At 38.5% G+C, this 21,122-nt stretch overlaps 1 protein-coding gene across 14 annotated transcripts in view; it reads right to left on the bottom strand.

The window, feature by feature from the left end:
* LOC126946324 (cytochrome c oxidase subunit 7B, mitochondrial) overlaps positions 1-21,122 on the bottom strand; it is a 1,159,743-nt gene that overhangs the window by 667,669 nt on the left and 470,952 nt on the right. The window contains exon 1 of one of the 14 annotated variants that reach the window (XM_050776497.1): positions 4,396-4,399. The exons of the other annotated variants lie outside the window; for them this stretch is intronic. The gene's annotated coding sequence lies outside the window, so the exon portion shown is untranslated. Of the gene's footprint in view, positions 1-4,395; positions 4,400-21,122 lie in introns of those variants that run through there. 14 annotated transcript variants of the gene reach the window in all.

Below are 21,122 nucleotides of genomic sequence, written 5' to 3'. Positions count from 1 at the left end.
AGGTTAGTTTTTTTTTGAGACCTTTAAGTTTCATAATGTAGATGTTTTTCATTTACATTTTCCTCCTAGAACTGTTTTTGCTGTATCCTATAAGGTTTGGCATGTTGTTTCCATTGTTTATTTGTATCAATGTATTTTGTATTTCCATTTTGATTTCTTCTTTGACCCATTGGTTGTTCAGTAGATTGTTGTTTAATTTCCATATATTAGTGAATTTTTCAGTTTTCTTTTTGTTATTGATTTGTAGCATCATAGCCTTGTAGCTGGAAAAAATACTTGATATGATTTCAGTGTTCTTGAATTTGTTAAGACTTGTTTTGTGGCCTTACATATGTTGTATACAGATGAATGTTCTGTGTGTGCACAAGGAGAATGTATATTTTGTTGATATTGCATGGAGTGTTCTATATATGACTTTTCAGTCTATGTGATCCATAGTGTTGTCTAATCTGCTGTTTCCTTATTAATTTTCTTCATAGTTAATCTGTCAATTGTTGAGAAGGGGGTATTAAAATCCCCTACTATTATTATATTGCTGTTTGTGTCTCCTTTAATTCTGTTGGTTTTTGCTCTATATATTTATGTGCTGTGGTGTTGGGTGTATAAATATTTATCATTGTAATATCTTCTTTTTTGATAGTTCATTATCTAAGCATGTTTTGAAAATTTTACTTTTAGTTTCTGTGGGTACATATTAGGTGTATATATTTATGGGATACATGAGATGTTTTAATACAGGCCAGAAATGGGTAATAATGACAACATAAAAATGGGGTGTTCATCCTCTCAAGCATTTATCCTTTGGGTTACAAACAATTCAACTACACTTGTAATTTTAGTTATTTTAAAATGTACAATTAAATTATTATTGATTATAGTCACTCGGGTTGTGCTATCAAATAGATCTTTTTTATTCTTTCCAACTATTTTTTTTTTCCTATCCAGTAACCATCCCCATCTCCTGCACACCCTCCCACTACCATTCACATCTTCTGGTAATCGTCCTTCTACTTTCTATCTCCATGAGTTCAATTGTTTTGACTTTTAGATCCCACATATAAGTGAGAACATGCAAAGTTTGCCTTTAGGTGTTTGGCTTACCTCGCTTAATGAAATGATCTCCAATTCCATCCATGCATCCATGCAATTCCATCCATGCAAATGACAGGATCTCATTCTTTTATGTGTCTGAATAGTACCTCATTGTGTATATATACCATATTTTCTTTATCCACTCATCTGTTGATGGACACTAAGGTTATTTCAAAATCATGGCTATTGTGAATAATGCTTCAACAAACATGGAAGTGCAGATATCTCTTCAACATACTGATTTCCTTTCTTCTGGGTATATACCCAGCAGTGAGATTCCCAGATCATACGACAGCCAAATTTTTAGTTTTTTGAGGAACCTCCAAACTGTTTTCCATAATGGTTGTACTAAATTACATTCCCTCCAAGAGTGTATGAGGAATCCCTTTTCTCCACATCCTCACCAACATTTGTTATCGCCGGTCTTTTTGGTATAAGCCATTTTAACAGAGGTGAGATGATATCTTATTGTGGTTTTCACTTGCATTTCTCTGATGATCAGTGATGTTGAACAGCTTTTCATATGCCTGTTTACCATTTCATGACTTCTTTTGAGAACTGTCTATTCACATTTTTAGTCAATTTTTTGATTGAATTATTAAAGATTTTTCTCTAGAGTTGTTTGAGCTGCTGATATATTCTGGTTATTAATCCCTTGTCAGATGGGTAGTTTGCAAATATTTTCTCCCATTCTGTTGGTTGTCTCTTCACATTGTTGATTGTATTATTTGCTGTACAGAAGATTTTTAACTCGAGGAGATTCCATTTGTCCATTTTTACTTAAATTGTGGGGGATTACTGAAAACATTTTTGGAGCAGACCAATGTTCTGGAGAAGTTTCCCAATGTTTTCTTGTAGTAGTTTCACAGTTTGAGATTTTATATTTCAGTCATCAATCCAGTTGGATTTGATTTTTATGTATGGTGAGAGATAGGTGTCTGGTTTCATTCTTCTGCATATGAATATAAAGTTTTTTTCAGAATCACTTATTGGAAAGACTGTCTTTTCTCCATTGTATATTCTTGGCACCTTTGTCCAAAATCAGTTCACTGTAGATCTATGGGTTTGTTTTTGGTTTCTCTATTCTGTTCCATTGGTCTACATGTCTGTTTTTATGCCAGTACCATGCTGTCTTGGTTACTGTAAGTTTGAAGTCAGATAATGTGATTATTCCAGGTTTGTTCTTTTCACTTAGGATAACTTTGGTGACTCTGGGGTTTTTGTGGTTCCATATCAATTTTAGTATTGTTTTTTCTATTGCTAGTTTTATGAAGAATGACCTTGGTATTTTGATAGGCATTCTGTGGAATCTGTAGATTGCTTTGGGTAGTATAAACATTTTAACACTATTGATTTTTCCAATCCCTGAGCATGAAATATATTATCTTTTTAGTGTACTCTTCAATTTCTTCCATCAGTATTTTATCATTTTTATTATAGATGTTGTTCACTTCCCTGGTTAATTTCTAGGTATTTTATGTGTGGCTACTGTAAATGGAATTATGTTTCTAATCTCTTTTTAAAATTGTTCCCTGCATATAGATATGCTACTGGTTTTGTATATTGATTTTGTATTTTGCAACTTTACTGAATTTGCTCTAATAGTTTTTTCATGTGAAATCTTTAGGATTTTCCAAATATAGGATCATATCTTGTGCAAACAAGGATAATTTGACTTCTTCCTTTCCAATATGAATGCACTTTCTTTCTTTCTTTTGTCTGATTGCTCTAGCTAGGACATCCAATATCATGTTGACTAACAGTCATGGAAGTAGGCATTCTTGTCATGTTCCAGTTCTTAGAAGAAAGCCTTTCAGTTTTGTCCCATTCAGTATGATACTGCCTGTGAGTCTGTCATATATGGCTTTTATAATGTTGAGGTATGTTTCCTTTATCCCCTGTTTCTTGAGGGTTTCTTTTTTTGTCATGAAAGGATGTTGAAAATCATCAAGCACTTTTTTAGCATCAATTTAAATTATCTTTTTTTGGAGGGATTGCGGGGGGAGATGATCTCACTCTGTTGCCCAGGCTGGAGTGCAATGGCACAATCTTGGCTCACTGCAACTTTTGTCTGCCAGGCTCAAGCAATTCTCATGCCTCAGCCTCTTGAGTAGCTAAGATTACAGGTGTGTACCACTATGCTTGGATAATTTTTGTATTTTTTTAGTAGAGGTGGGGTTTTGCCATGTTGGTCAGACTGGTCTGGAAGTTCTGGCGTCAAGTGATTCTCCTGCCTTGACCTCCAAAAGTGCTGGGATTAAAGGTGTGAGCCACCAAGCCTGGCCTTATATGATTTTTGTTCTTCCTTCTGTTTGTTTGATGTATCATATTGATTGATTTGCATATATTGAACCATCCTTGCATCCCAGAAATAAATTTCACTTTGGCATGATGAATGACCTTCTTAATGTATTGTTGAATTCGATTTGCTACTATTTTGTTGAGGATTTTTGCATTAGTATTCATCGGTGATGCTGGCTGATAGTTTTCTTTCTTTTTTATTTTTATTATTATTTTTTTGGATCTGGTTTTGGTTTCAGCATCATACTGGACTTGTAGAATGAGCTTGGAAGTATTCCCGCCTTCACTATGTTTTAGAATAGTTTGGAACTGGTAGTAGTTAAAAAAAAAAAAAAAAATTCATAGAATTCAGTGGTGAAGCCATCAGGTCCTGGACTTTACTGAGAGATTTTTTATTATGACTTTGATCTTATTACTGGTTATTGGTCTGTTCAGGTTTTAGTTTTCTTCCTGGTTCACTCTTTGTATGTCGTATCTAGGAATTTGTTCATTTCTTCTAAATTTCTGATTTATTGGGGTATAGTTGCTCATAGTAGACATTTATGATCCATTCAGTTTCTGTTGTATCAGTTGTAGTATCTCCTTTTTATCACTGATTTTCTTTATTTGGATCTTTTCTCTTTCTTAGTCTGGTTAAAGGTTTGTCAATTACGTTTAACTTTCCTAAATACTGACTTTTTGTTTCAATAACATTTTGTATGATATGCTTTATTTCAATATTATTTATTTCTGCTCTGATCTTTATTTTATCTCTTTTTCTTTACTAATTTGGGGTTTCCTTTGCTCTTGCATTTCTAGTACCTTATGGTGCCTCATTAAGTGGTTTATTTGAAGTTTTTATTATTTTTATTTTTATTTTATTTTATTTTTTATTAGACTTTAAGTTCTATGGTACATGTGCACAACGTGCAGGTTTGTTACATATGTATACATGTGCCTTGTTGGTGTGCTGCAGCCATTAACTCATAATTTACATTAGGTATATCTCCTAATGCTATCCCTCCCCCCACTCCCTCACCACAATAGGACCTGGTGTGTGATACTCCCCTTCCTATGTCCAAGTGATCTCATTGTTGAATTCCCACCTATGAGTGAGAACATGCGGTATTTGGTTTTCTGTTCTTGTGATAGTTTGCTGAGAATGATGGTATCCAGCTGCATCCATGTCCCTACAAAGGACACAAACTCATCCTTTTTTATGGCTGCATAGTATTCCATGGTGTGTATGTGCCACATTTTCTTAATCCAGTCTGTCACTGATGGACATTTGGGTTGATTCCAAGTCTTTGCTATTGTGAATAGTGTCACAATAAACATACGTGTGCATGTATCTTTATAGCAGCATGACTTAAAATCCTTTGGGTATATACCCAGTAATGGGATGGCTGGGTCAAATGGCATTTCTAGTTCTAGATCCTTGAGGAATCTCCACACTGTTTTCCACAATGATTGAACTAGTTTACAGTCCCACCAACAGTTTAAAAGTGTTCTTATTTCTCCACATGCTCTCCAGTACTTGTTGTTTCCTGATTTTTTAATGATTGCCATTCTAACTGGTGTGAGATGGTATCTCATTGTGGTTTTGATTTGCATTTCTCTGATGGCCAGTGATGATGAGCATTTTTTCATGTGTCTGTTGGCTGTATGAATGTCTTCTTTTGAGAAGTGTCTGTTCATATCCTTTGCCCACTTTTTGATGGAGTTGTTTTGTTTTTTCCTGTAAATTTGATTGAGTTCTTTATAGGTTCTGGATATTAGCCCTTTGTCAAATGAGTAGATTTCAAAAATGTTCTCCCATTCTGTAGGTTGCCTGTTCACTCTGATGGTAGTTTCTTTTGCTGTGCAGAAGCTCTTTAGTTTAATTAGATCTCATTTGTCAATTTTGGCTTTTGTTGCTGTCACTTTTGGTGTTTTAGACATGAAGTCCTTGCCCATGCCTATGTCCTGAATGGTATTACCTAGGTTTTCTTCTAGGGTTTTTATGGTTTTTGGTCTAACATTTAAGTCTCTAATCCATCTTGAATTAATTTTTGTATAAGGAGTAAGGAAAGGATCCAGTTTCAGCTTTCTACTTATGGCTAGCCAATGTTCTTAGCACCATTTATTGAATAGGGAATCCTTTCCCCATTTCTTGTTTCTTTCAGGTTTGTCAAAGATCAGATGGCTGTAGATGTGTGGTATGATTTCTGAGGGCTCTGTTCTGTTCCATTGGTCTATATCTCTGTTTTGGTACCAGTACCATGCTGTTTTGGTTACTGTAGCCTTGTAGTATAGTTTGAAGTCAGGTAGCGTCATGCCTCCAGCTTTGTTCTTTTGACTTAGGATTGTCTTGGAGATGCGGGCTCTTTTTTGGTTCCATATGAACTTTAAAGCAGTTTTTTTCCAATTCTGTGAAGAAACTCAGTGGTAGCTTGATGGGGATGGTATTGAATCTATAAATTACCTTGGGCAGTATGGCCATTTTCATGATATTGATCCTTCTTATCCATGAGCATGGTATGTTCTTCCATTTGTTTGTGTCCTCTTTTATTTCACTGAGCAGTGGTTTGTAGTTCTCCTTGAAGAGGTCCTTTACATCCCTTGGAAGTTGGATTCCTAGGTATTTTATTCTCTTTGAAGCAATTGTGAATGGGAATTCACTCATGACTTGGCTCTCTGTTTGTCTGTTATTGGTGTATAAGAATGCTAGTGACTTTTGCACATTGATTTTGTATCCTGAGACTTTGCTGAACTTGCTTATCAGCTTAAGGAGATTTTGGGCTGAGACAATGGGGTTTTCTAAATATACAATCATGTCATCTGCAAACAGGGACGATTTGACTTCCTCCTTTCCTAATTGAATATCCTTTATTTCTTTCTCTTGCCTGATTGCCCTAGCCAGAACTTCCAACACTATGTTGAATAGGAGTGGTGAGAGAAGGCATCCTTGTCTTGTGCCAGTTTTCAAGGGGAATGCTTCCAGTTTTAGCCCATTCAGTATGATATTGGCAATGGGTTTGTCATAAGTAGCTCTTATTATTTTGAAATATGTTCCATCAATACCAAGTTTATTGAGAGTTTTTACCATGAAGGACTGTTGAAATTTGTCAAAGGTCTTTTCTGCGTCTGTTGAAATAATCATGTGGTTTTTGTCTTTGGTTCTGTTTATATGCTGGATTACGTTTATTGATTTGCATATGTTGAACTAACCTTGCATCCCAGGGATGATGCCCAGTTGATCATGGTGGATAAGCTTTTTGATGTGCTCCTGGATTCGGTTTGCCAGTATTTCATTGAGGATTTTGGCCTCAATGTTCATCAGGGTATTGGTCTAAAATTCTCTTTTTTTTGTTGTATCTCTGCCAGGCTTTGGTATCAAGATGATGTTGGCCTCATAAAATGAGTTAGGGGGTATTCCCTCTTTTTCTATTGATTGGAATAATTTCAGAAGATATGGTACCAGCTCCTCCTTGTACCTCTGGTAGAATTCGGCTGTGAATTCGTCTGGTCCTGGACTCTTTTTGGTTGGTAGGCTATTAATTATTGCCTCAACTTCAGAGCCTGTTATTGGTGTATTCAGGGATTCAACTTCTTCGTTGTTTAGTCTTGGGAGAGTGTATGTGTCCAGGAATTTACCCATTTCTTCTAGGTTTTCTAGTTTATTTGCGTAGAGGTGTTTATAGTATTCTCTGATGGTAGTTTGTATTTCTATGGGGTTGGTGGTGATATCCCCTTTATCATTTTTTATTGTGTCTATTTGATTCTTCTCTCTTTTCTTCTTCTTTTTTTTTTTTTTTTTTTGAGACGGAGTCTTGCTCTGTCGCCCAGCCCAGGCTGGAGTGCAGTGGCGCGATCTCGGCTCACTGCAAGCTCCGCCTCCCGGGTTCACGCCATTCTCCTGCCTCAGCCTCCCGAGTAGCTGGGACTACAGGCGCCCACAACCGCGCCTGGCTAATTTTTTGTATTTTTAGTAGAGACGGGGTTTCACCGTGGTCTCGATCTCCTGACCTTGTGATCCGCCTGCCTCGGCCTCCCAAAGTGCTGGGATTACAGGCGTGAGCCACCGCGCCCGGCCTCTTTTCTTCTATATTAGTCTTGCTAGTGGTCTATCAATTTTGTTGATCTTTACAAAAAACCAGCTCCTGGATTCATTGATTTTTTTGGAGGGTGTTTTATGTCTCTATCTCCTTCAATTCTGCTCTGATCTTAGTTATTTCTTGCCTTCTGCCAGCGTTTGAATGTGTTTGCTCTTGCTTCTCTAGTTCTTTTAATTGTGATGTTAGAGTGTCAATTTTAGATCTTTTCTGCTTTGTCTTGTAGGCATTTAGTGCTATAAATTTCCCTCTACATACCACTTTAAATGTGTCCCAGAGATTTTTGTATGTTGTATCTTTGTTCTCATTGGTCTCAAAGAACGTCTTTATTTCTGCCTTCATTTCGTTATGTATCCAGTAGTCATCCAGGAGCAGGTTGTTCAGTTTCCATGTAGTTGAGTGGTTTTGAGTTAGTTTCTTAATCCTGAGCTCTAGTTTGATTGCACTGTTTTCTGAGAGACAGTTCGTTATAATTTATGTTCTTTTGCATTTGCTGAGGAATGCTTTATTTCCAACTATGTGGTCAATATTGGATAAGTGCAATGTGGTGCTGAGAAGCATGTATGTTCTGTTGATTTGGGGTGGAGAGTTCTGTAGATGTCTCTTAGGTCTGCTTGGTGCAGAGCTGAGTTCAATTCCTGGATATCCTTGTTAACTTTCTGTCTTATTGATCTGTCTAATGTTGCCAGTGGGGTGTTAAAGTCTCCCATTGTTATGGTATGGGAGTCTAAGTCTCTTTGTAAGTCTCTAAGGACTTGCTTTATGAATCTGGGTGATCTTGTATTGGGTGCATATGTATTTAAGATAGTTAGCACTTCTTGTTTCATTGATCCCTTTACCATTATGTAATGGCCTTCTTTGTCTCTTTGATTTTTGATGGTTTAAAGTCTGTTTTTATCAGAGACTAGTATTGCAACCCCTGCTTTTTTTGCTTTCCATTTGCTTGGTGGATCTTCCTCCATCCCTTTATTTTGAGCCTATGTGTGTTTCTGCACGTGAGATGGGTCTCTTGAATACAGCACCCTGATGGGTCTTGACTCTTTATCCAATTTGCCAGTCTGTGTCTTTTAATTGGAATTTTAGCCCATTTACATTTAGGGTTAGTATTGTTATGTGTGAGTTTGATCTTGTCATTATGATGTTAGCTGGTTATTTTGCTCGTTAGTTGATGCAGTTTCTTTCTAGCATTGATGGTCTTTACACTTTGACATGTTTTTGCAGTGGCTGGTACTGGTTTTCCTTTCCACATTTAGTGCTTCCTTCATGATCTCTTGTAGGGCAGGGCTGGTGGTGACAACATCTCTAAGCATTTGCTTGTCTATAAAGGATTTTATTTCTCCTTCACTTTTGAAACTTCGTTTGGCTGGATATGAAATTCTAGGTTGAAAATTCTTTTCTTTAAGAATGTTGAATTTTGGCCCCCACTCTCTTCTGGCTTGTCCAGTTTCTGCCAAGAGATCTGTTTTACTCTGATGGGCTTCCCTTTTTGGGTAACCCAATCTTTCTCTCTGGTTGCCCTTAACATTTTTTCCTTCATTTCAATTTTGGTTAATCTGACAATTTTGTGTCTTGGATTTGCTCTTCCCGAGGAGTATATGGCATTGTCTGTATTTCCTGAATTTGAATGTTCACCTGCCTTGCTAGGTTGGGGAATTTCTCCTGGATAATATCCAACTTGGTTCCATTCTCTCTGTCATTTTCAGATACACCAATCAGACATAGATTTGGTGTTTTCACATAGTCTCATATTTCTTGGAGGTTTTGTTCACTTCTTTTTTCTCTAAACTTCTCTTCTTGCTTCATTTCATTCATTTGATCTTCAATCACTGATACCCTTTCTTCCAGTTGGTCGAATTGGTTACTGCAGCTTGTGCATTTTTCACGTAATTCTCGTGCCATGTTTTTCAGCTCTATCAGGTCATTTAAGGACTTGTCTACATTGGTTATTCTAGTTAGCCATTCGTCTAATCTTTTTTCATGATTTTTAGCTTCTTTGCGATGCATTTAAACCTCCTCCTTTAGCTCTGAGAAGTCTGATCACCTGAAGCCTTCTTTCCTCAACTCGTTAAGTCATTCTCCACCCAGCTTTGTTCCGTTGCTGGCAAGGAGCTGTGTTCCTTTGGAGGGGGTGAGATGCTCTGATTTTTAGAATTTTCAGCTTTTCTTCTCTGTTTTTTTCCCCATCTTTGTGGTTTTGTCTACGTTTGGTCTTTGATGGTGGTGACGTGCAGATAGGATTTTGGTGTGGATGTCCTTTCTGTTTGTTAGTTTTCCTTCTAACAGTCAGGACCCTCAGCTGCAGGTTTGTTGGAGTTTGCTGGAGGTCCACTCCAGACCCTGTTTGCCTGGGTATTAGCAGTGGAGGCTGCAGAAGAGTGAATATTGCTGAACAGCAAATGTTGCTTCCTGATCATTCCTCTGGAAGATTCATCTCAGAGGGGTACCCTGCCTTGTGAAGTGTTAGTCTGCCCCGACTGGGCATGCCTCCTAGTTAGGCTACTTGGGGGTCAGGGACCCACTTGAGGAGGCAGTCTGTCTGTTCTCATATCTCAAACTCCGTGCTGGGAGAACCTCTACTCTCTTCAAAGCTGTCAGACAGGGACATTTAAATCTTCAGAGGTTTCTGCTGCCTTTTGTTTGGCTATACCTTGTCCCCAGAGGTGAAGTCTACAAAGTCCACAGGTCTCCTTGAGCTGCAGTGGACTCCACCCAGTTTGAGCTTCCCGGCAGCTTTGTTTACCTACTGATGCCTCAGCAATGGTGGGCGCGCCTCCCCCAGCCTTGCTGCTGCCTTGCAGTTTGATCTCAGACTGCCGTGCTAGCAATGAGGGAGGCTCCGTGGGTGTGGGACCCTCCAAGCCAGGCATGGAAAATAATCTCCTGGTGTGCCACTTGCTAAGACCCTTGGAAAAGCACAGTATTACGGTGGGAGTGACCTGATTTTCCAGGTGCTGTGTGTCACGGTTTCCCTTGGCTAGGAAAGGGAATTACCTTACCCCTTGTGCTTCTAGGGTGGGGCAATGCCTTGCCCTGCTTCAACTCTTGCTCAGTGGGCTGCACCCACTGTCCTGCACCCACTGTCCGACATGCCTCAGTGAGATGAACCCAGTACCCTCGTTGGAAATGCAAAAATCACCCTGTTTGGCCATCTTGGAACCTCTTTACATAGTATTCTCTATTGGTAGTTTGTGTTTCTGTGGAGTCGGTGATGATATCCCCTTTATAATTTTTTATTTTGTCTATTTGATTCTTCTCTCTCTTATTCTTTATTAGTCTAGCTAACCTTCTATCTATTTTGTTAGTTTCTTCAAAAAGCCAGCACCTGGATTCATAGATATTTTGGAGGTTTTTTCATGTCTCTGTCTCCTTCAATTCTTCTCTGATCTTAGTTATTTCTGCCTTTTGCTAGCTTTTAGATTAGTTTGCTCTTGCATCTCTAGCTCTTTTAATTGTGATGTTAGGATGTCGATTTGAGATCTTTCTAGGTTTCTAATGTGGGCATTTTAGTGCTATAAATTTCCCTGTTAACACTGTTTTATCTGTGTCCCAGAGATTCTGGTACATTGTCTCTTTTTTTTTTTTTATTGGTTTCAAAGAACTTCCTGATTTCTGCCTTAATTTCATTATTTACCCAGGAGTCATTCAAAAGCACGTTGTTCAATTTCCATGTAATTGTGTGGTTTTGAGTGAGTTTTTTAATCCTGAGATCTAATTGATTGCACTGTGCTCTGAGAGACTGTTTGTTATGATTTCAGTTCTTTTGCATTTGCTGAGTGGTTTACTTTCAGTTATGTGGTCAATTTTATTTTATTTTACTTCCAATTTTCTTTTCTTTTTTTAATTTTCATTTTTATTTATTTATTTAATTTTTCCATAAGTTTTTGGGTTACAAGTGATATTTGGTTACATGAGTAAGTTCTTTAGTGGTGTTTTGTGAGATTTTGGTGCACCCATTCCCTGAGCAGTATACACTGCACCATATTTACAGTTTTTTATCTCTTGTCCCACTCTCACTCTTACCCTCAAGTCCCCAAAGTCCATTGTATCATGTTTATGCCTTTGCGTCCTTATAGCTTAGCTCCTACATACCAGTGAGAACATATGATGTTTGGTTTTCCATTCCTGAGTTACATCACTTAGACTAATAGTCTCTAATCTCATCCAAGTCACTGGAAAATGCTGTTAATTCATTCCGTTTATGGCTGAGTATTATTCCGTCATATATATGTATACCACAGTTTCTTTAACCTCTCATTGACTGATTGGCATTTGAGTTTCCCACAATTCTGCAATTGTGAATTTTGCTGCTATAAACATGCATGTGCAAGAATTTTTTTTTGAGCAATAACTTCTTTTCCTCTGGGTAGATACGCAGTAGCAGAATTGCTGGATCAAATGGTAGTTCTACTATTAGTTTTTAAAGCAATCTCCACACTGTTTTCCATAGAGGTTGTACTAGACTACATTCCCACCAGCACTGTAGAAGTGTTACCTGATTGCCGCATTCATGGTAACATTTACTGTTTTTTGATTATGGCCATTCTTGCAGGAGTAAAGCGGTATTGCATTGTGGCTTTGATTTGCATTTCCCTGATCATTAGTCACGTTGAACATTTTTTTATATGTTTGTTGGCCATTTGTATATCTTCTTTTGAGAATTTTCTACTCATGTCCTTAGTCCGCTTTTTGATGGGATTGTTTGTTTTTTTCTTACTGATTTGAGTTCATTGTAGATTCCAGATATTAATTCTTTGTTGGATTTATAGATTGTGAAGATTTTCTCCCACTCTGTGGGTTGGTCTCTTTACCCTCCTGACTGTTCTTTTTGCTGTGCAAAAGCTCTTTAGTTTATTTAGGTCCCAGCTATTTATCTTTGTTTTTTTTTGTATTTGCTTTTGGGTTCTCAGTCATGAAATCTTTGCCTAAGTCATTGTCTAGAAGAATTTCTCCAATGTTTTCTTCTAGAATTTCTATAGTTTCAGGTCTTAGGTTAAAGTCCTTAATCCATCTTGAGTTGATTTTTGTATAAGGTGAGAGATGAGGATTCAGTTTCATTCTCCTACATGTGGCTAGCCAATTAACCTAGCACCATTTGTTGAAAAGGGTGTCTTTCCCCACTTTGTTTTTGTTTGCTTTGTTGAAGATCAATTGGCTGTAAGTATTTGGGTGTATTTCTTGGTTCTTTATTCTGTTCCATTGGTCTATGTGCCTATTTTTATTCCAGTACCTAGCTGTTTTGGTGACTATGGCCTTATAGTATAGTTTGAAATCAGGTAGTGTGATGTCTTCAGATTTGTTCTTTTCGTTTGTTTCACTTTGGCTATGTGAGCTCTTATTTTGGTTTTATATGAATTTTAGAATTGTTTTTTCTAACTCTGTGAAGAATGATGGTGGTATTTTGATGGGGATTCCATTGAATTTGTAGATTGCTTTTGGCAGTATGGTCATTTTCACAATATTGATTCTACCCCTTTCTGAGCATGGGATGTGTTTCCATTTGTTTGTGTCATCTATAATTTCTTTCAGCAATGTTTTGTAGTTTTCCTTGTAAAGGTCTTTCAACTCCTTTTTTAGGTATATTCCTAAGTATTTTATATATTTTGTGCAGCTATTGTAAAAGGGGTTGAGTTATTGATTTGATTCACCACTTGGTCATTGTTGGTGTATAGAAGAGCTACTGATTTTTGAACATTAATCTTGTATCTGGAAACTTTGCTGAATTGTTTTATCAGTCCCTGGAGCTTTCTAGAGGAGTCCTTTGGGTTTTCAAGGTAAAAAATCATATCATCAGCAACAGGGACAGTTTGACTTTCCCTTTTCCTATTTGGATGCCCTTCATTTCTTTCTCTTGTTTGATTGCTCTGACTAGGACTTCCAGTACTATGTTGAAGAAAAGCAGTGACAGCGGGCATCTTTGTTTTGTTCCTGTTCTCAGGGAGAATGCTATCAACATTTCCCCATTCAGTATTATGTTGGCTGAGGGTTTTTTCACAGATGGCTTTTATTGCATTAAGTTATGTTCCTTGTATGCCGATATTGCTGAGAACTTTAATCATAAAGGGATGCTGAATTTTGTAAAATGTTTTCTCTAGATCTATTGAGATAATCTTGTGATTTTTGCTTTTAATTCTGTTTATGTGATGTATCACATTTATTGAGTTCATAGGTTTAACCATCCCTGCATTCCTGGTATGAAACCCACTTGATCTGGTGGATTATCGTTTTGTTAAGTTGTTGGATTCGATTAGCTATTATTTTGTTAAGGATTTTAACATCTATGTTAAAGATATTGGTCTTTAGTTTTCTATTTTAGTTATGTCCTTTCCTGGTTTTTGTATTAGGGTGATGCTGGCTTCACAGAACATGAATTAGGGAGGGTTCCTTTTTTCTCTCTGTTGTGGAATATTATCAAAAGGATTGGTACCAATTCTTCTTTGAATGTCTGGTAGAATTCTGCTGTGAATCCACCTGGTCCTGGATTTTTTTTTGTTGGTAATTTGTAAATTACCATTTCAAACTTGCTGCTTGTTATTGGTTTGCTCATGGTATCAATTTCTTCCTGATTTAAGTTAAGGGGGTTGTATTTTCCTAGTAACATTTTCATCTCTTGTAGGTTTTCTAGTTTATGTGTGTTAAGGTGTTCATAGTAGCCTTGAATGATCTTTTGTATTTCAGTGGTCTCAGTTGTAATATCTCCCATTTTATTTGTTAGTGAGGTTATTTGGATTTTCTCTCTTTTTTTTTTTTTTTTTTTTTTTTTTTTTTTTTAGTTTTAAAAGTCTTTTTTTTAATGGCCGCATAGTATTCCATGGTATATATGTGCCAGATTTTCTTAATCCAGTCTATCATTGATGGACATTTGGGTTGGTTCCAAGTCTTTGCTATTGTGAATAGTGCTACAGTAAACATATGTGTGCATGTGTCTTTATAGTAGCATAATTTATAATCATTTGGTTATATACCCAGTAATGGGATCGCTGGGTCAAATGGTATGTTCTCACTCATAGGTGGGAACTGAACAGTGAGAACACCCGGACACAGGGCGGGGAACATCACACACGGGGGCCCGTCGGGGGTGGGGGACAGGGGGAGGGACAGCACCAGGAGATACACCTAATGCAAATGACGAGCTAATGGGCGCAGCACACCAACATGGCACACGCACACCTATGCAACAAACCTGCACATCGCGCACATGCATCCCAAAACTTCAACTATAATAATAGTAATAATAATAATAATAATAATAATAATAATAATAATAAAGTCTTGGTCCTTGCTGTGGATATTAGCCTGTTTTCATCTCTGAAGGGTTCTGAGGCCTTCCTATTTTGGGGATTCCTCCATCATATGAGTCTTGGTGGAAGGCAGCATCCTATCTCCTACTTGAAAATATATGGGGCTGGATGTTCTATCTTTTCGTAGAACAGATTTCCACAACAGAGAAGTGACAAAGCCCTCTGGGTAAGGAAGATGGGGTAGAGAATTGGAGAGGACGGTGGCAGGATCTCAGAGAAGGGGCTGTGTGTCTTGCCCCTCCCTCATCCAGTGGAGTTGGCTGTAAAAGGGAATGATGTCAGAACATACCGAGAAGTCTGAGTTCAAGGCTAGGGGATATGTGTGCAGTATTCTCCTCCGGAGCCCTGGGAGGAGGCTGCCTCCCATAGCATCCTCATGGAGCCAGAAGTGCTTACAAACACTATCTCAGTGACCTTTCTTTTTTTCTTTTTTTTTTTTTGAGAGAGAGTCTCATTCCTTCACCCAGGTTGGAGTGCCATGGTGCAATCTCAGCCCACTGCAACCTTCATCTCCTGAGTTCAAGTAATTCTCCTGCCTCAGCCTCTTGAGTAGCTGGGATTACCACCATGCCCAGCTAATTTTTGTGTTTTTAGTAGAGATGGGGTTTCACCATGTTGGTCAGGCTGGTCTCAAACTCCTGACCTCGTGATCCGCCCGCCTCGGCCTCCCGAAGTGCTGGGATTACAGGCGTGAGTCACTGTGCCCGGCTGACATTTCATTTTCAAATGTTAATTTAACATATATGTTCTCTACTGACCATGAGAATTCTTTTTTTTTTTTTTTTTTTTTTTTGTGCTCTTTATTCTTGTTTTTTTTTTTTTTTTTTTTTTTTTTAAATTTATTTATTATTATTATACTTTAAGTTGTAGGGTACATGTGCACAACGTGCAGGCTTGCTACATATGTACACCTGCGCCCTGTTGGTGCGCTGCACCCATCAACCCGTCATCCACATCAGGCACAACTCCCAATGCAATCCCCCCCCCTCCCCCCTCCCCCCTCCCCATGATAGGCCCCGGTGTGTGACGCTCCCCTTCCCGAGTCCAAGTGATCCCACCGTTCAGCTCCCACCCACGAGTGAGAACATGCGGTGTTTGGTTTTCTGTTCTTGTGATAGTTTGCTAAGAATGATGGTTTCCAGCTGCATCCAAGTCCCTACAAAGGACACAAACTCATCCTTTTTGATGGCTGCATAGTATTCCATGGTGTATATGTGCCACATTTTCTTAATCCAATCTGTCACTGATGGACATTTGGGTTGATTCCAAGTCTTTGCTATTGTGAATAGTGCCGCAATAAACATACGTGTGCATGTGTCTTTATAGCAGCATAATTTATAATCCTTTGGGTATATACCCAGTAATGGGATGGCTGGGTCATATGGTACATCTAGTTCTAGATCCTTGAGGAATCGCCATACTGTTTTCCATAATGGTTGAACTAGTTTACAATCCCACCAACAGTGTAAAAGTGTTCCTATTTCTCCACATCCTCTCCAGCACCTGTTGTTTCCTGACTTTTTAATGATCGCCATTCTAACTGGTGTGAGATGGTATCTCATTGTGGTTTTGATTTGCATTTCTCTGATGGCCAGTGATGATGAGCATTTTTTTCATGTGTCTGTTGGCTGTATGAATGTCTTCTTTTGAGAAATGTCTGTTCATATCCTTTGCCCACTTTTTGATGGGGTTGTTTGTTTTTTTCTTGTAAATTTGTTTGAGTTCTTTGTAGGTTCTGGATATTAGCCCTTTGTCAGATGAGTAGATTGCAAAAATTTTCTCCCATTCTGTAGGTTGCCTGTTCACTCTGATGGTAGTTTCTTTTGCTGTGCAGAAGCTCTTTAGTTTAATGAGATCCCATTTGTCAATTTTGGCTTTTGCTGCCGTTGCTTTTGGTGTTTTAGACATGAAGTCTTTGCCCATGCCTATGTCCTGAATGGTACTACCTAGGTTTTCCTCTAGGATTTTTATGGTATTAGGTCTAACATTTAAGTCTCTAATCCATCTTGAATTAATTTTCGTATAAGGAGTAAGGAAAGGATCCAGTTTCAGCTTTCTACTTATGGCTAGCCAATTTTCCCAGCACCATTTATTAAATAGGGAATCCTTTCCCCATTTCTTGTTTCTCTCAGGTTTGTCAAAGATCAGATGGCTGTAGATGTGTGGTATTATTTCTGAGGACTCTGTTCTGTTCCATTGGTCTATATCTCTGTTTTGGTACCAGTACCATGCTGTTTTGGTTACTGTAGCCTTGTAGTATAGTTTGAAGTCAGGTAGCGTGATGCCTCCAGCTTTGTTCTTTTGACTTAGGATTGTCTTGGAGATGCGGGCTCTTTTTTGGTTCCATATGAACTTTAAAGCAGTTTTTTTTCCAATTCCGTGAAGAAACTCGTTGGTAGCTTGATGGGGATGGCATTGAATCTATAAATAACCTTGGGCAGTATGGCCATTTTCACGATATTGATTCTTCCTATCCATGAGCATGGTATGTTCTTCCATTTGTTTGTGTCCTCTTTGATTTCACTGAGCAGTGGTTTGTAGTTCTCCTTGAAGAGGTCCTTTACATCCCTTGTAAGTTGGATTCCTAGGTATTTGATTCTCTTTGAAGCAATTGTGAATGGAAGTTCATTCCTGATTTGGCTCTCTGTTTGTCTGTTACTGGTGTATAAGAATGCTTGTGATTTTTGCACATTAATTTTGTATCCTGAGACTTTGCTGAAATTGCTTATCAGCTTAAGGAGATTTTGGGCTGAGACAATGGGGTTTTCTAAATATACAATCATGTCATCTGCAAAGAGGGACAATTTGACTTCTTCTTTTCCTAACTGAATACCCTTGATTTCTTTCTCTTGCCTGATTGCCCTAGCCAGAACTTCCAACACTATGTTGAATAGGAGTGGTGAGAGAGGGCATCCCTGTCTTGTGCCAGTTTTCAAAGGGAATTTTTCCAGTTTTTGCCCATTCAGTATGATATTGGCTGTGGGTTTGTCATAGATAGCTCTTATTATTTTGAGGTACGTTCCATCGATACCGAATTTATTGAGCGTTTTTAGCATGAAGGGCTGTTGAATTTTGTCAAAAGCCTTTTCTGCATCTATTGAGATAATCATGTGGTTCTTGTCTTTGGTTCTGTTTATATGCTGGATTATGTTTATTGATTTGCGAATGTTGAACCAGCCTTGCATCCCAGGGATGAAGCCCACTTGATCATGGTGGATAAGCTTTTTGATGTGTTGCTGAACCCGGTTTGCCAGTATTTTATTGAGGATTTTTGCATCGATGTTCATCAGGGATATTTGTCTAAAATTCTCTTTTTTTGTTGTGTCTCTGCCAGGCTTTGGTATCAGAATGATGTTGGCCTCATAAAATGAGTTAGGGAGGATTCCCTCTTTTTCTATTGATTGGAATAGTTTCAGAAGGAATGGTACCAACTCCTCCTTGTACCTCTGGTAGAATTCAGCTGTGAATCCATCTGGTCCTGGACTTTTTTTGGTTGGTAGGCTATTAATTATTGCCTCAATTTCAGAGCCTACTATTGGTCTATTCAGGGATTCAACTTCTTCCTGGTTTAGTCTTGGAAGAGTGTAAGTGTCCAGGAAATTATCCATTTCTTCTAGATTTTCCAGTTTATTTGCGTAGAGGTGTTTATAGTATTCTCTGATGGTAGTTTGTATTTCTGTGGGGTCGGTGGTGATATCCCCTTTATCATTTTTAATTGCGTAGATTTGATTCTTCTCTCTTTTCTTCTTTATTAGTCTGGCTAGTGGTCTGTCAATTTTGTTGATCTTTTCAAAAAACCAACTCCTAGATTCATTGATTTTTTGGAGGGTTTTTTGTGTCTCTATCTCCTTCAGTTCTGCTCTGATCTTAGTTATTTCTTGCCTTCTGCTAGCTTTCGAATGTGTTTGCTCTTGCTTCTCTAGCTCTTTTAATTGTGATGTTAGAGTGTCAATTTTAGATCTTTCCTGCTTTCTCTTGTGGGCATTTAGTGCTATAAATTTCCCTCTACACACTGCTTTAAATGTGTCCCAGAGATTCTGGTATGTTGTATCTTTGTTCTCATTGGTTTCAAAGAACATCTTTATTTCTGCCTTCATTTCATTATGTACCCAGTAGTCATTCAGGAGCAGGTTGTTCAGTTTCCATGTAGTTGAGCGGTTTTGATTGAGTTTCTTAGTCCTGAGTTCTAGTTTGATTGCACTGTGGTCTGAGAGACAGTTTGTTATAATTTCTGTTCTTGTACATTTGCTGAGGAGTGCTTTACTTCCAATTACGTGGTCAATTTTGGAGTAAGTACGATGTGGTGCTGAGAAGAATGTATATTCTGTTGATTTGGGGTGGAGAGTTCTGTAGATGTCTATTAGGTCTGCTTGCTGCAGAGATGAGTTCAATTCCTGGATATCCTTGTTAACTTTCTGTCTCGTTGATCTGTCTAATGTTGACAGTGGAGTGTTGAAGTCTCCCATTATTATTGTATGGGAGTCTAAGTCTCTTTGTAAGTCTCTAAGGACTTGCTTTATGAATCTGGGTGCTCCTGTATTGGGTGCATATATATTTAGGATAGTTAGCTCTTCCTGTTGAATTGATCCCTTTACCATTATGTAATGGCCTTCTTTGTCTCTTTTGATCTTTGATGGTTTAAAGTCTGTTTTATCAGAGACTAGTATAGCAACCCCCGCTTTTTTTTGTTCTCCATTTGCTTGGTAAATCTTCCTCCATCCCTTTATTTTGAGCCTATGTATGTCTCTGCGTGTGAGATGGGTCTCCTGAATACAGCAGACTGATGGGTCTTGACTCTTTATCCAGTTTGCCAGTCTGTGTCTTTTAATTGGAGCATTTAGTCCATTTACATTTAAGGTTAAGATTGTTATGTGTGAACTTGATCCTGCCATTATGATATTAACTGGTTATTTTGGTCATTAGTTGATGCAGTTTCTTCCTAGCCTCGATGGTCTTTACATTTTGGCATGTTTTTGCAATGGCTGGTACCGGTTGTTCCTTTCCATGTTTAGTGCTTCCTTCAGGATCTCTTGTAAGGCAGGCCTAGTGGTGACAAAATCTCTAAGCATTTGCTTATCTGTAAAGGATTTTATTTCTCCTTCACTTATGAAACTTAGTTTGGCTGGATATGAAATTCTGGGTTTAAAATTCTTTTCTTTAAGAATGTTGAATATTGGCCCCCACTCTCTTCTGGCTTGGAGAGTTTCTGCCGAGAGATCTGCTGTTAGTCTGATGGGCTTCCCTTTGTGGGTAACCCGACCTTTCTCTCTGGCTGCCCTTAAGATTTTTTCCTTCATTTCAACTTTGGTGAATCTGGCAATTATGTGTCTTGGAGTTGCTCTTCTCGAGGAGTATCTTTGTGGCGTTCTCTGTATTTCCTGGATTTGAATGTTGGCCTGCCCTACTAGGTTGGGGAAGTTCTCCTGGATGATATCCTGAAGAGTGTTTTCCAACTTGGTTCCATTTTCCCCCTCACTTTCAGGCACCCCAATCAGACGTAGATTTGGTCTTTTTACATAATCCCATACTTCTTGCAGGCTTTGTTCATTTCTTTTTCTTCTTTTTTCTTTTGGTTTCTCTTCTCGCTTCATTTCATTCATTTGATCCTCAATCGCTGATACTCTTTCTTCCAGTTGATCGAGTCGGTTACTGAAGCTTGTGCATTTGTCACGTATTTCTCGTGTCATGGTTTTCATCTCTTTCATTTCGTTTAGGACCTTCTCTGCATTAATTACTCTAGCCATCAATTCTTCCACTTTTTTTTCAAGATTTTTAGTTTCTTTGCGCTGGGTACGTAATTCCTCCTTTAGCTCTGAGAAATTTGATGGACTGAAGCCTTCTTCTCTCATCTCGTCAAAGTCATTCTCCGTCCAGCTTTGATCCATTGCTGGCGATGAGCTGCGCTCCTTTGCCGGGGGAGATGCGCTCTTATTTTTTGAATTTCCAGCTTTTCTGCCCTGCTTTTTCCCCATCTTTGTGGTTTTATCTGCCTCTGGTCTTTGATGATGGTGATGTACTGATGGGGTTTTGGTGTAGGTATCCTTCCTGTTTGATAGTTTTCCTTCTAACAGTCAGGACCCTCAGCTGTAGGTCTGTTGGAGATTGCTTGAGGTCCACTCCAGACCCTGTTTGCCTGTGTATCAGCAGCAGAGGCTGCAGAAGATAGAATATTTCTGAACAGCGAGTGTACCTATCTGATTCTTGCTTTGGAAGCTTCCTCTCAGGGGTGTACTCCACCCTGTGAGGTGTGGGGTATCAGACTTCCCCTAGTGGGGGATGTCTCCCAGTTAGGCTGCTCAGGGGTCAGGGACCCACTTGAGCAGGGAGTCTGTCCCTTCTCAGATCTCAACCTCCGTGT

This window comes from Macaca thibetana, chromosome X, assembly GCF_024542745.1.
Source record: "Macaca thibetana thibetana isolate TM-01 chromosome X, ASM2454274v1, whole genome shotgun sequence".
Taxonomy (NCBI): domain Eukaryota; kingdom Metazoa; phylum Chordata; class Mammalia; order Primates; family Cercopithecidae; genus Macaca; species Macaca thibetana.
This window is presented reverse-complemented; position numbering and strand designations above follow the sequence as displayed.